Here is a 10,944-nt window from a genome sequence, read left to right as displayed (position 1 = left end):
CACCATGACCTTCGGGGACCCCACAGGACCCACTTGACAGCACTTGAGGTGAGTTCGCACAATTCCCTTGAAGAATTGACAAGGAAATTTCTCTAACTAGGCTTTGTCCAGTTAATTTGACATTATATTCAAACAAATTACTTCATCCAATACTATATCTGGAGGGAAAGTAGGAATTTTTTTCCCCTCCAATTTCTTTAAAACAATATCAAGAAGGTAGTCCAGCCAATCCATAGAGACTACAGGAAATATCACATGTAAAGGCTCAAATGTGCTAAAATAAAGCACAGGGTGCAGAATTTTTCAGTCACACAATAATCTCCATGCTCACCTCTGTTTTCACTGAACCTCATTGAAAAGGCCCACAACACAGGCCCACGTCAAGGATCGTCAACTCTTTGCCCTGCACACATGCCCATAAACATGGGAAACAGCCATTCCCTGTCTGACAAAATGGAAATATTTCAAGAGACCCATCATGATAGTTCGTCTCAGTCCAGGAAGCTATGGACCTGTCCAAGTAACCACCGTTATCTTTGCAAAAACCAAAATAAATTTAAATTCTTTGAGTCACGATCCCATTTGTGGGATTTAACCTTAAAAAAGTCAAGGTTAATTAAGTAAGAAAAACAATCCAAAAGAAAGGAGAGTAGATTACAAGTGTTCATCTCCACATTATTTGGCATGATGGTACAATTATTAAAAAAAATAGGTAAAATACTAAAAAAAAAGATGTCTGCATTAATTTAGGATATTATAGACTGATTTCTGGAACCAGAAAAATCAAATATAATAGATACTGCCTCAAATAAATCAAAATACAGGAAGATTTGATAGAATTCCCCCACGCACAAGCTAGGGGAGAAGCAGCTACCACACTCCACGCCACACTCAACCAAACCAACCACTAACTCGTGTGTGTGAATGAATGGCTCTGTCAGATAAAAGCAGGACCTGGAAAAGTCTGGAGATGGTAGGCTGCCAGGATCCCATAAGATAAGGAAAGTGGGGACCATATGGCAGCCACCAACATTTTGGCCTCTGCAAAGAACACTGGGAGTATAAGGCACCCTAATAAACAGTGAGGGAAGGCATGCAGTGACCGTGGCTGCCCGGGCTGGACTGCTATGACCCACATGACCAGCTGGACCAATCAGGAGCCGTCCTTGGACACACATATAAGGAAAAGAGCTGGGAAAGGACACAGTAAATAAACCTGGTTCCTTAGTGTAATTCAACAGACTTTAGAGCATGGCAGCCACTGATTGACAGAGAGACCATGCATCATATTTGTGGTATGGATGGGAAAGGGACTCCCAGAAGCAGCGACATTCCAAACGTTCGGTGGCCAGAAAAGGGTCCTGTTTTCATTTACTCCCAGTTTTACCATCTCCTGCCTCCTTTCCTTTCTAGGGCATGGGAGCCAGGGAAGATGACTCTTCCACAGACATTGGATGGTCTTCCGCGGCCACCTAGTGTCTCCTTTGCCATTCACCCTGCCCCACCAGTCTCCGATCTTAATGTGGCCTGTTGTCAGATCCCAAAAGCTACCCTGACCCCAGCATTTAGGCCAGATCGTGTGGTGGCCAAATTCCCTCTGTTCCGGTAGGGACATCCCTTTGGTGAAATCCAAGGCATCCCCAATGGCCATAAACCTTACCAACTTAAATAGCCCCTCCTCTTCAAAAGCATCTTGACACAGAAATGAGGAAGAATAATTCAGTTATGTTCCCCTGGCTTTTATGTTAGTACTCTGACCTGTGGGAGAATGGTCATACCACCGGACTGTCACTGCCTCAGAGCGTTTGTTAGTATTAACATAAATAAAATACATGGAAAGTATTTATCCACTGAGACTTGCCATAGATACTGAGTAGAAACAGAACTGGCACTGAGGACCCGGGTGCATTTGCTCAAAACATCCCACCTCTCGCCCCAAGGGGAGGACTCCGGGGAAGGCACTCTTTGAAGAACCGAAATATACCAACATTGGCATTCTGCAAACTTAGAGTCAATGTGGGTCCTAAAGTTCCCCGTTTTCTTCAAAACAGCAGCCTCACAAACCCTGCCCGGTCTGTCCTTCCCATAACCATTACCTGAAAACCCCTCTCCCTGGGCGCACCTAGACTTCTATTTGCTTTTTATTTCCATATGTTTAGCAATAGCTATAAAGCTCTCCTTTTGAGGAAATGCTTTCAGCAATTGTGTTACCTACTTTGAACCTGTTTCTCCTAAGCCATCGGCATTTCTCTTCCCCACTGTGAAATTGACTAAAAACAGCGTGAAGCTGACAGGTTTTGTATAGAGACTAGACATAGCACTAAAAAAATGTCTGAGATTTTTTTCTCCCTCTTTTAACAAAAGGCATCTTCCAAGGCATCTTTTATTATTATTGTTATTATTATCATTATTCACCCAAAGTTTTTGTTATCCCAAAGGAAAATTCAGAACTAGAAACTTTATTCAAACGATTGTTCTCAAACGGAGCTCTCCTGGGGAATGACTTATTCACTAAACACAACATTACACTGCTTTGTGGAAGAATAGAGCAGGCAAAGATGGAGTCTTTTGATTTTCTTTGTTCATTTGAGTTTATTCAAGCCATGGCATATTTTTCGGTAAGAAGTGGCAGCCTATTTACCCTGTTTCACTCAGAGAGAAAGAAGAATAAAGGAGGGAGACATAGAGCTTTAAAAATAGCATCGGTGGCAGAAGTAGACACCCACCTGGGGAGTTATGTCTCATTCCTCATATCCACCAAGCCAAGCACGATACCCGGCACACAGCAGAGGCTCGAGGCAGGTTTGCCAAATAAATAAGTGAGGGAGCAGAGCAGCTCTCCGTGGAAGAATGGCTGGGCAGAGGAGGTCGGGGGAGAGCCTCAGCACGTTCATGGCCCTGGCCAGCTGAGCTTAGAGAGGAACGACTTCCCCCTGCCAACTCGAACCCACTGTAGACTCAGCCTTGAAAGGACAGGACAGCCCTCTAAAAACCTATTTCCAGAGAAGCTTCTGGGTCCCTCTAGAGTTTTTGAAGCCTGAGTTTCAAGAACTAGCTCTAACTGGAGTCTGGGCCCATCCTGCAGATCTCACAGCTCCTTCCAGAAGTTGCTACCCAGATGCCTAGCACCTTGCTATCAAACCGTATGCTTAGGTTTCCAAAATTGTGTCTCCAGTCAGACAGCTTTCCCGGAATTTAGATGCATGTCCCATTTTCTCCTGAACATCAGCCCGGGACGTCTTATAGAAACCCCAACTCGAGCCATCAATTTTCCCCTGAAACATGCACAACTTCTGTGTGCCCCAGTACCAGACTCATTGCTGTATACCTCAGGGGTACTCCCTCCTCCCTCAGCACTGGACTCCCCATAATTCCTTGGATACCTCCATGCTTTTGTGAGAGCTGTATCTGGTGGCTTGAATCTTCTCACACCAATATCTGGCTTGGAAAACTGCTCATCCTTCTCTACATGACCACTGCTACATGACCACTCTACATGACCTCTGCTTACCTTTCCCCACTCTTCCAGAATGGAGTGAGTTTCCAGAAAACTTGGTTCAGGGGTTCTACCAGTACTTGTAATTGATTTCCTAGCTTCTCTCTCACCTCCTGACTACAACGGCTTACCCACTAGGCAGTTCTCACACTCAAGCGAAGGTCAGAATCACCTGCAGAGCTTTTAAAATGAGATTCCCAGGCCTCCTCACACCCAGGCACTGAGACACAGTAGGTCTGCTGTGGAAACAGGGATGCTGAATTCTAAAAGTCCCCAAGGGGATTCTGAGGGCAGCCACAGTCTCCTCCCAGATTAAAGCTCCTGTATTTTGTTGCGCTTCATTACCCAGCACAGGGAACAGCATTAGCAGCAGTGGAAGAACCTTCTCTGTTGGATGGGAGTGTAGGTGAGTGGATGGGCAGCTGGAGGCGCGGGAGAATGAGACATTCTAAACAACCAGAAGACTGAAAGGAGCCTGGAGAAGATGTCAGTTTAGTTCCGATCCTCTGGGAATGGGCAGCAGTACCAAGCCCCATCCCCAACTCCAAAGAGCCTTGGCTACTCGGAGCAGCAGACTGTCTGCATTTAATTTCTGGCAGATTCTCTTTCTCCCTCTGTGCATTTCCTCCCTGTCTTCCCCACAGCTTTAATAAAACAGTAACTTCTCCAGTCTTCCCCAGGTGCCAGATCAGGTGTCTCCAAACCTCCAGGGTGTGTGGGGGAGGGTGGGGAGGAAGCGGGTTTGTTGCAGGATACAAGCCACCGACCTAAATAACCTAGCTGGACACCTGCAGCCTTGTCTAGCCTCATAAACGGGGTCTAGCCCTCCAGAAAGCCTTGTGAGATTTCTGAGTCAACCCTGAGCAAGGCATCCCACCAAACACAAAAACCAATTTTAGGACGGTGAGGAAAACCTCGAACTGGACATCCATGAGGCTGGAGTGTTGCGGTGCAGGAAAAGACAAAGGTCCCTTCCGCGGTGCTATGGCTGACAGAGGCAGCCAGCGCTGGCTTCTCTGCATGGCTCGCTTGCCATCTGGCAGCCTTCAGAGCCCTGGTGGCTCTCTTTAAGAGCCATTTGAATCCACAATTCAAACTCAAGAGCATTTTCAATGTAAAAAATAGTAATGCTTGATTTAATTTTATCGCCCGGGGGGCTTTCCCAGGAAGAGGGAAGGGGGAACGGAAGGGGAGGCTGCAAGCAGGGACACCTGCCACTGGTGGGGACAAGGCCCAGGGCATCGCCTTCCTGTGCCGTTACTCCTGGGCACGAAAATAAAAACAATCCACATTTTCTCCCCAATCTGCCAGCCTCTTCGGGTGTCTGGAAACAAGCTCCCTGCCTTTGGGCAACTTGACAGGCTTGCCCTGGAACAAACATCAGCTGTCACAGGCACACCGCAAGGAGAAGGGAAGACTCCAGGGCCCAGAGAAGGCTTCGGAGCAGCTCCGATGGGGCCACCAAAGGGATCCTGCAGATAAGCTTGAGAGAGCATCGGGGTAGATAAGAGTCCGGCAGATGGCTCTCTGGGGTCTGCTTCTGTCTGCTTTCACATGGAGAATCTGTGGGCTATTTCCATACACAAATCTCACCTCCTCAGAAAAAAAAAACAATGATAGGTTAAGAGCAAAAATAGACACATCGAAACTGGTATCATTGAAATCCTTAATACAGTGACAGAAACTCCAGCATCCTCCAAAGGTTCCCAGCTGGTATGTTTCCCGCACTCAAGATGAGCCAAGAGGAGGATATGGGTCTCCTGTAGGTGGAGGGCCAGATGGCTTCTCCCTCTCCGTTGCCACCTACAGACCCTGGAGTGGTCTGGCCAAGGCCACATGTCTCACTGGAGCCCTGGTTTCTGAAAACCAGTGTCCCCTGGAAAGGTTGGCAGCATGAGTTAGTTGGGACTTCACTGTGGACTTCATTGAACTTCAAGGTGAAGAAATTGATTGTGGTGTAGCATGGGACAAGAAGCAAGCCTGCCTGTACTTTGTATAGGTGTGTATTGGTAGGAATGGCCCTGCAGGTCCTCCTCTTGTCTGCCAGACTCATCATCAATGCCGTCAATGCTAGGATTTCAGCCACACCCACCCAGGTGGCTAGCTGGTCCCACATGACCATGAAGCCCTGCTTAGAGCAGGTTAGACCAAGTAGATGTGCCTGATCCAAGAGCAGCTTGGCTCGGGGACCCTGCCAGACAGGCACGACTGTGACCTAATTGAGCTGATCAGATCTCATCGCTTCAACTGTTTAAGAACTTGATTAAAAAAAAAGAAAAAAGAATCTACCATTCACAGAGAGAGAGAGAGAGAGAGATCACAAGTAGACAGGCAGAGGGGTGGGGGAGAAGCAGACTCTCCGCCAAGCAGAGAGCCCAATGCAGGGCTCTATCCCAGGACCTGAGATCATGACCTGAGCCAAAGACAGAGGCTTAATCCACTGAGTAACCCAGGCCCCCCAGAATAAAAGACATTCTGATTACTGAATAGACAAAGTTCCTATCTACTCACCAGAGTGCCAAAAAAAAAAAAAAAAAAAAGTATTATGGAAAGAGTTGATACTTGTTTTACTGTGAAAATGGCATTGAAATGATCATCACAGGGGGAAAATACCAGAACATTTTCCGGACTAATTTATCTTTATCATAAAACTTCACATGATGTTTACTTTGAAATGCAGAGCAGGTGAGGAGGGGGGAGAGATGCCTACAAGTTTTCTAGTCGAAATGCCTTGATGTGAATCGGGAAAAAAAAGAAAAAAAACACATCCAGAAGGGGCAAGAAGAAGAAGCCCTAAAACAAAAGAGAACATCAAGCAGCCAGAAGTCAGGAGCAACAGGTACAAAGTGGGAGAGTTGCTGAGTCCCATTAGTGACCAGGCCGCAGGGAGGGAGCCCGAGAGCCCACTTCTGAGGGGACATCTACTGAAATTCTGTCGGGCCCCAGAGCTTTTGCTGCAGCTTCCGTGTGGCCTAAGGCTCTCTTATTTCCCCTGTGTGGTCTGGTTGCAAATCCCTATCTCCTGAGCTTGAGTTGATTTGCTTCTGGAAACCTAAAAGAGCCTAACTTCAGTATCATATTAGCAAATAAAAGAAAGAATATTCAAAGCCAAAGGCAAAGAACTTTGAAGGAGCAGACAGGAGGGTGTTGTGATTCATGTGGTTCAAGTACAAGGTTCAGTTCAAGAAGAGCTGTAAGTTGCAAGACAAACTTTGCATAACGTGGAATGCCTTCCGCAGAGACCAGGATGGACACAGGAGAAACCATGTCTTAAATGGGCAACAATCAGGAAGCTGAGGTGGTATAACGCGATGAAGAGAAAAACTCAGGAGGCTCGTGATAGATGCACCTTGTGTCAGAAGGGCTGTCCCGTCGAAGAAGGATTGGAATCATTTCACTCGCCAAAGGGAACAAATAGGCATGTGGAGAATAGAGGCATTGATTCAATGTTAGGAAAATCTTTTCAAAATGTCAGAAGACGGCATGTCCTGCTTTACAAGGTTGTGAGTTATCCTTGAACCTGTTCGAGGAGAAAGAGGAAGTGCTCGGGTGGGATGTTTTTGTTTTTATTTTTACTTTTTAAGGATTTACTTCTTTTAGCGAGTATGAGGGAGGGGCAGAGGCCAAGAGAGTCTTAAGCAGACTCTGCACAGAGCCTGGAGCCCCATTTCACAGCTCTGAGATCACAGCCTGAGCTGAAACCCAGAGTCGGCTGCTTAACCGCCTGAGCCACCCAGGCACCCTGGGCAGTGGTGCCTTTACAAAGATATTTAAGAGCCGTCTCAATTCCAAGAATTGAGAGACAGCCCGTTCCATCCACAACCTTTCTTAGGAGGAGAACACAGATTCTGGACCCTGACGCCCCGGTGACCCTAAGCAAGTCAGTTGCCTTCCCACGTCCCTTTCCCACTCTAGAAATTGAGAAAACGGTAGCACCTCTAGCCTCAAGAGGCTGTGAAAATTAAATGGGACCATTCAAATCAAGAGTTTAGAACAATGCCAGGCATTCAAGAAGCACTAGATACATACATTGGTGGTGGCTGTTGTTCAAATCTAGTTCTAAAAAAAAAAAAAAAAAAAAAAAATCCAGTTCTCCAGGACTCGCTTCAAAGTGATCACAGTCAAACTAAACCCCGTGCATGGAGTATCTGCTCACCATTGAAGGAAACAAATACTAGAATTGTTTTGTTTATCTGTCATTAAGTTAGCAAATGAGGGGGCGCCTGGGTGGCTCAGTCAGTTAAGCATCTGCCTTCAGCTCAGGTCATGATCCCAGAGTCCTGTCCCACATCAGGCTCCCTCCTCAGTGGGGAGCCGGCTTCTCTCTGTCCCTCTCCCCCTCCCCTTCTAATGCCTTCTCTGTCTCTCTCTCTCAGATAAATAAATTAGAAGAAAAAAAAAAGTTAGCAAACGAATGTTGGAGAAATGGCTCTAGGTTTGGGGATATTCCCTTCTTTAGAAAGTCACAGATGACTAAAAAGATTGAAGAAAAGCAGCTCAAGGTGAATCATAATTGAATTCCACCATTGGTCCAGTAAATATTTTGGGAGTGCCCACCCTGTGCTTAGCAGTATACGAGACATGACAAACACAAACGAATGAGTAACTTGCTCTCAAGCGGCTTACTTCCAGTAGGAAAAGGAATAAACAAGCAAGATCACAGCAGCTGCAGACAGCACGTGGAATGGTGTGAGGGCGCTGGGGGGGCCCTTGAGAGTGCGGTGCCTTCCTGTGGCCTAAATCCTCGGCAACCGACAGGGTCCTTATCCCACTGGGGGAAGACGCAGACAACTGAAGCAAATCCTTGTTACCACGAAAAGGAGAACTGAATTTAGGCAAGAATCTCTGTTCAATGTCCCAGCTTTTCTACTAAAAATAAAAATGGACGGGCCATTTTTGAGGACAAGACAAGCCTTTGCAATGGTTTAGTCATGTAGCTTCAATTTAATTATCTATTCCCTTCCTCCGTAGCCTCCTCAAAAATTAAATTTCTCACTTTTCTGATGGTCAATTTTGCTTCTGAGTAATAAGATCACATCGATAACTGAAACTAATACAGAAACCAAAAATTTCATTTTAGTCAAAAATATCCAATTTCCACAACAATTCTGTAGTAGCCAGCCTATCTTCTGATGGACTAGACTAAAAGGAAACCGGAAATTAAAGGAGACATAAAGAGGTCCAAATCATACTCCTCTTGGTCCGTTAGCTCCTACATAATAGAGAATTCTGGTTAGGCAGTTTATTGATCAGGTTAAGCTAGAGCATTCTAAGAAAGTATTGCAAACCTCCAAATCTCAGTGGCTTAATACGACAGTAATTTATTTCTTTGCTCCTGTAAAGTCCGGTGAGGACAAGCAACTCCCTGGGGTAAATTTTCCTTCTCATGGTGACTTAGAAATGCAGGTTCCCTCTGTCATGGTTTCTAGAATGTGTGAAGCAGAGCAAGAGAGAGTGACAAGAGCTCACACCTCCTCTTAATTGCCCTGATTAAAAGAAACATGTATCTCTTCTTTTCACTCTGTGTTGGCCGAAACCGAATACATGGCTTCAGCCTCCAGGCAAGGAGGCTAGAAAAAGTAGCGGAGGACCTAGAATATTCAGGGAGCATTACCTCATCCTTTGGCATATGCAGGTCTCATCAAAATCAAGTTTCTCGGCATTCAGATACTTTGGAAATTTAACCTCAGTCAGGTGCGGGCACCGTAATCTCAACATCCACAGTTTAAGAATTTCTACTTGTCTATGTCTAAAACTCACGTAAGGCTGCCTTACCAGGAGAGAGCACCCTGGTACATGAATAAAGTGTTAATAGAAAACCAAACAACCCCCAGTTTTTGCAGAAGGTGGAACTTTAAGGGTGGCAGCAAAATTAACACTGTTCTTGTCCATGTTGGCCCAAAAGTTGGAAATTATCAAGCATCGGGCAGTAGTTAGCATGCAAATAAGCCTGTCTTTGGGTATAGATAATGTAATTGACCAAAAAGGGGGGGGGGGGCTTTTTATTGTTGTTGTTGTTGTTGTTTCAAAATTTTATCCATTATGAAACATGGAAACTTTCTACTCTTCCATGAGTTTTCGGTCCCCCCCGCAAGAACGTAGTCTTTAAAAATGTCCACTGCCTTGTGACACTAAGATAAGTCCATCTGCAGGAGAAGTGCTCTTTGTTTGCTTTTTTCTGAGGCTGAGTGAATAGAACTTGAGCAGATCAACCCTCACTATGCAACTGTTTCACTGCCAAGTCCATGTGGGAGTAAGTACATCATGACTTTTTTTCTAGTCATGTTACACCTGGTGGTCCTTGGAAAAGCCTTCAGTTCTCAGAGTACGACGTAGAGAATAGAATCACAGTAGTAATCCTGATTTAAGGAAGATATGTGACTGAGAAATATGAACTCATCCTAATAGCACTGAGAGTGGCAACTTTACTGACTGACACTTTCACTCTCCTTTTGGGGGGCGTGTTTTTTAATGGCAATTACTGACCTCCAGGTTCTTTTCTTTCTTTCTTTCTTTTTTATAAGAATTTTATTTATTTATTTGACAAAGAGAGATCATAAGTAGGCAGAGGGTGGAGGAAGAAGCAGACTCCCTGCTGAGCAGAGAGCCCATGCGGGGCTCGATCCCAGGACCCTGAGATCATGACCTGAGCCGAAGGCAGAGGCTTAACCCACTGAGCCACCCAGGTGCCCCTAGACTTCTTTTCAATACCTTTCTACCCTAACTACTTCCGCCATCATCTGGACAACCTGAATCTATAAGGGAGCCGTATTTAATAGGGAGGTTCCCATTTCCAAGACTTTCTGAACGTCAGTTACCTCCTTAAGTTTCATCCACTTCAATCACCCCTATATGTGTGGCTCAAATCCTGTGAAAAGGTGGTGGGTATTATAGGAGGGCACGTATTGCATGGAGCACTGGGTGTGGTGCATTAACAATGAATTCTGCTACGCTGAAAAGAAATTTTTTAAAAATGTAAAAAAAAAAAAGACATTAAAAATAGAGCTACCCTACAGCATAGCAATTCACTACTGGGTATTTACCCCAAAGATACAGATGTAGTGAAAAGAAGGAACACAGACATTCCAATGTTCATTGCAGCGACGTCCACAATAGCACACTGTCGAAAGAACCAAGATGTCCTTCAATGGATGAAAGGAAAAAGAAGATGTGGCATAGATATACACTAGAGAATGACTCAGCCATCAGAAAGGATAAATACCCACCATTTGCACTGATTTGGATGGAACTGGAGGGGATTAGATGCTGAGTGAAATAAGTCAGTCAGAGAAACACAATTGTCATATGGTTCTGCTCATATGTGGAACATAAGGAATAGAAGAGGGGACAATAGGGATGGTGGGGAAAACTGAATGTGAAGAAATCAGAGAGGGAGAAAACCCCTCTAAGACTCTCGACTCTAGGAAACAAACTGATTATTGTGGAAA

Source organism: Mustela erminea, chromosome 1, assembly GCF_009829155.1.
Source record: "Mustela erminea isolate mMusErm1 chromosome 1, mMusErm1.Pri, whole genome shotgun sequence".
In the NCBI taxonomy this organism is placed as follows: Eukaryota; Metazoa; Chordata; class Mammalia; order Carnivora; family Mustelidae; genus Mustela; species Mustela erminea.
The sequence above is the reverse complement of the archived record's forward strand: the minus strand, read 5'-3'. Positions refer to the sequence as shown.